Here is a 5127-nt window from a genome sequence, read left to right as displayed (position 1 = left end):
AAAATTCAGGCTTTAGAAGTCATCTATTTCAATATGCTTATTTTGTAGAAGAAACTTAGGCCCAGAGTGGTTAGCTGATTTGTTTCAGGTGGAAGGTGTAATCTTGAAGATGAGGGTCACAGGGGTGGGGAACCACTCGAGGCCACATGTGGCCCTTTAGGTCCTCAAGTGCGGCCCTTTGACTGAATACAAACTTCACAGGACAAATCCCCATTCATAAAAGGATTTGCTCTGTAAAACTTGGACTCAGTCAAAAGGCTGCACCCGAGGATCTAGAAGGTCACATGTGGTCTGGAAGTTGCAAGTTCCCCACCTCTGGATAGAACTCAGCAACTCAGAGTTTTAAGGGGAAAGTGGTTTCTTAATCTGAGTCCATGTACTTGCTTTTTATTTAAATAGATTATATATAAATAATCTCAATACAGTTGATTTCGTTTGTAATCCTATACGCTTATTTTATACATTTAAAAACATTGCTTGAAGAAAGGGACTGTAGGCTTCAACAGACTGCCAAAAGGTCATTCCCCACTGATCACACACACACACACAACCCTCACACACCTCGAGTTCCTATATGTGCATGCACATGCATGCGTGAGCACTCATACGAAAAAAGAATTCTTCCCTGTCTTAGAGAGTTTTCAGCAACCCTGAGAGTTTCAGTGATTTGCTCTTGTCAAAGGCAGCCTTGAATCCAGAACTTCCTGAGTCCAAGTTCAGCCTGGTAGTCAGTCAGTCAGTCAGTCAGTCAACAAGCTTTTGTTAAGTGCTAATTATGTGTCAGACTAAGCTCTAGGGATACAAAGGAAAAACAAAAACAGTCCCTTCACTCAAGGAGTTCACAGTTTAAGTGGAGAGACACACATACATACAGCTTTTCTATGCAAGCTGTATACTCTGTAAATGGAAGGTCATCTCATACACCAAAGTGGGGTTGAGAATGGTACTAAGAAAGGCCTCCTGTGGAAGACAGACCTGGAACTGAGTCTATATCTATATCTATATCTATACACACATATATATGTAGAGTTGAAGCATGTAGTAGATTTTGTTAAGCATAACTGTGGTTATGAAAACAAACCCTTTAAGACTCCCTTTATGTGTAATATGCGTGTATTTTTATTTATGTATATACACATATACAAATACATACATACATATATGTGTGTATAGCTGCGTATGTTGTATATATGTGTGTATATGTGTATGTGTATATGTATATAAACAAGTCAAAGCTTTTCAAAATAGAAGAATAAAGTGATAGTGTAGCTTAGAAAGCAGCATGAATTTGTTACCATACTATCAAAGTGGGAGGCAACAACATTTTCAAATATTTTAAGAGTACAGGAAAACAGTTAAAATAAAACATTGGACCATTGCAAAATTAGAAAGTGGTTCAATAAACAGAACTGTTCTGAAGACTCCTACAGTTTCTTTTTTTTTTTATTTTTTAATGTTTAACAATCACTGCCATACAATTGAGATTTTATCCCCCCCCCACCTACCCCCAACTACCCGCCTCCCTCCCCACGACTGCATACAATTCTGTATAGATTCTACATATACTTTCCTATTGAGTATATTTTCACTATAGTCATGCTATGTAGTCAGACTAAAATAAATGAAAGAAATCGTATAACAAATCAGAACATGATACACAAACACATACACATACACAAACATGATCTGCTACATTTTGTAAGTGACTTCCATATTTCTTTCTCTGAGTGTGGAAGGCATTTTGCCTTGAGAACCACCTTTGGGATTTTTTTTTTTGTAAGAAGTTTTTGCGTTATTACAAAATTCCAAGTCTACCAGAAAAAACTCTCACACACTGTGGTCGTTGCTGTGCACAAAGTTCTCCTGGTTCTGCTCCTTTCACTCAGCATCAGGTCATATAAGTCCTTCCAGGCCTCTCTGAAGTCTGAAGACTCCTACAGTTTCTAACCAGGTTGTATAGCTTTTTTATTTTAAGGAAGATTTTGTTTGTCAAAGTTTTAACTCAGACTTATAGGCTGAACCTATCAGGATCCTAAGATGAACTCTATACATTCTACTTGTTTTGTACCAACAAACCTTATTTTTCCACCATATTTACAGGGTAGTTTTGAGGTATTTTGTCTATTAGACTGAAAAACACAGCACACCTGCTAGTGAGTTTGGAAGGAAAGTACCAATCCACCATTCCTCGTTCCTATTATTCCTCCCCACAAGCAAAGAATAAGCTTGAGGAGGGATAGTATGATCCTTTTAAAGGACTGTGCTGAGCAGGCAAAGCAGGTGGGTGTCTCTTCAATTTGAATAGCTCAATATATCTGTCAAATGAGAGATTTATCACATATGTAGGGATCTAAAGATCTAAGATCCTGCTGAATAAAAGAGTTGTTGAAATCCTAAATCCTGGTATTATGAAGCACTCCGTTAACTCCACGCACAAAAAAGGAAGAAATAATGTTTTCTTGGGTTGATCCATCACCATATTTTCTCTTCTCCAAAGAAGTAGAGAAATAAGAGGAATATCTCAGCCATCAGCATTTCATTTCACAAAGACAAAACTAATAGGATAAAATAACATTTCTGCCTGAAAATCACATTTGTATCCTATATCAATAATCCTCACTAATGAACTGTATAATCTATTTCAAATATAACTTCCCATAACATGTTCTCTACATTGTAACTTTATGCATTTGTGCTATGCTGCTTACTGGAGGATGTGAAATCTGGTCCTACAAAATATCCCTCAGTGATGCCAATTTCCATTCCAGTTTTCAAGGCCTTCACATGACTTTGAGGTTGAACTTTATATGAAGCCAGGCAAAAAATAGTGTCTTGCCCAAAGAAGTCGCTGGCTCTATATCCTAGACAGGGAACAATACTGAAGCTACACTTTTCCCAATTCCATATTCCCAGTCATCCAAAAAGGTACTCCTACACATGCCAAATATAGAAAATACATTTGCATAAATATTTGGCTGTTATTTAAAATTGGAGATTTGCTTCTCAACAGTGCTCTGGCTAGTAAGAGGAATCTCAGCTATCTCTCCCTTAACATTGGCTTTTCCTGAGAGAGGGGATTTGGTACTCATTATCAGTGAGACAGTGGTAATATGCTGCCTTCACAGGGGAAAAAACATTTAAGGCATGTATGATCATTAATCAAAAATTTTCAAAACTTCATTTCTGACATTCAAAATGTGCAAATGCAAGAAAATCTTTTAATCTAAGTCTCCTTGAGACCAGTTCACATTTGCATCATACATTAAGCCAAAATGTCTTGCTACAGAGCTCCCACTTGGGATTCTCCCCATGTGGCCAAGAGCAGACCAAAGTAATTAAAGGATCTTGACCTCTGCTTGTCACACTGAATTTGGGTCTACAGACTCCCAACATTTTGCCTAAACAAAAGCCTAAACAAAAGGAAAGAACAAGAAAGGAAAATACTGAGAGAGACCATTATGCTATCAAATCATCAGAGAATTTGTCAAATACCTTTCTTTGGGTTGGAATGTCAACCAAATAATATATTGCTGCTCAAAACCAAAAATGACTGAAAAAAGAAAAATAAATCCTACATAATCTATGTATTATGGTTTTCTTAAAAGTGAGTTCAGAGTTTAGATTTTAAAACTTTCTCACCACTTCCTAATTCTGTAATTTCAAGTCCACCAAAATACAACCTGTGCTGACCATTCAATGCAAATGAACATTTTTCCACACTTAGGTGTTAAGATTTAACCCATGTTAAAAAAAAAAAAATAACAAATTAAGCACATTTTTGCATAAGCAAATCCTTTTTTAAAAGAAACTTAGAAAAGTAATATTTTTAAAAGAAGAAAAAAAATACTATGTCCCCACCACAGTTAGGCTGGAAGAAATCAAGTTGTTCAACACTTAAGATATTCCAATGTTCTCCTCCTTCCTTTGGAGTCTCTGAAGACAAATCTGTTATACCAACAACAAGCTGCTGGTCAAAATATTTCATTTAGCAAATCTAAACTGCAGCTATCATAGTCAATTCATTCCCCCAGATTCAAGGAAAAACTGCTTTACAAATAAGCCCTTTACAGCAAGGGGCTGGAATCTAGCAAGGTTTTGTATAGTGTTTGCCTTGGAATCTTGGACTTCTGCCATTTCTTGGCTTGTCCTTCTCAGATTTCCTTTCACCTCCACAAATTGTGGGACATTTTCCTGCTCCTCTTGAATCTTCTGCATCTCCAGATCAAGCTGCTTCAACTTTTGCTGCCTTTCAGTAGAAATCAGGTTTTTTTTAATTTTTTTTTGGTTGGGGGGGGGGGGCTTCCTCTCCTTTCTGGTCCTGTACCACTTGGTCTCATTTTCTCTGTCGCTTTCTGTAGTTCTGGCTTATTCTGAGGTAGCCCACTTTTCTGATTCATCAGAAATTCTCTGTAAAGATCTTGATGGTTCTGGGAAATTTTAACAAGATTGATTAATGTCTGAGGCTTGATTAATTCAGGATTCTCATCCTCTCTGATACTTTTTGGAATGAGACTGAAATCTTTTGGTTCAGGATACTGAATTGTATTATCTCGCAGCCTGTCAGCTGGCATGGCCTCTTGCAGCCCATCATCCCTCCATTCCTCCTCCACGCATCCATCCAGGAAAGCAAAGAAAAACCAGGAGGAAGAAGGCAGGGTGACCCTTGTGACCGGGAGCTTGCCCTCTAGCTTCTCACCTCCCCCAGTCTTTGTGTGTCTAGAACTCAGTCTAAAGGGGAACAAGGGAAACTGGGAGATGGAAGTGAGGGGTGAGAGCATTCCAAGGATGAGGGACAGATAGTGAAAAGATATTAGTCTTGAGATGGAGGATCACGTAAAGAAACAACAGTAAAGCTATTGTCTCTAGAGTGTGGCACACTTATACATGACAGGGAAGAAAGTATAAGATGCTTGGTGTGGTAGGAAGGTTGTGGTTGACCTTAAATGCCAAATAGAGGACTGTACCCACTACCATACTGTAACAGACAGTGAAAAACTATTCATTAAACAGTGGACTGCCCAATGCACTGTAGAGCCCAGTCTCAGCAGCTTCAAGTGTTCTGAAAACACAGACATTTAAGGTAAAGAATCTAAACTACCAGAGGTGTCTACAAGCAGTGAAAGTTTC

General features: G+C 38.1%; 1 pseudogene; it reads right to left on the bottom strand.

Moving 5' to 3' along the window:
* Positions 1-3796: 3796 nt before the first annotated feature.
* Positions 3797-4621, bottom strand: LOC140528423 (protein FAM107B pseudogene; annotated as a pseudogene).
* Between the last annotated feature and the right edge of the window lie 506 nt (positions 4622-5127).

Source organism: Notamacropus eugenii, chromosome 1, assembly GCF_028372415.1.
Source record: "Notamacropus eugenii isolate mMacEug1 chromosome 1, mMacEug1.pri_v2, whole genome shotgun sequence".
Lineage (NCBI taxonomy): Eukaryota > Metazoa > Chordata > Mammalia > Diprotodontia > Macropodidae > Notamacropus > Notamacropus eugenii.
The sequence above is the reverse complement of the archived record's forward strand: the minus strand, read 5'-3'. Positions and strand labels throughout refer to the sequence as shown.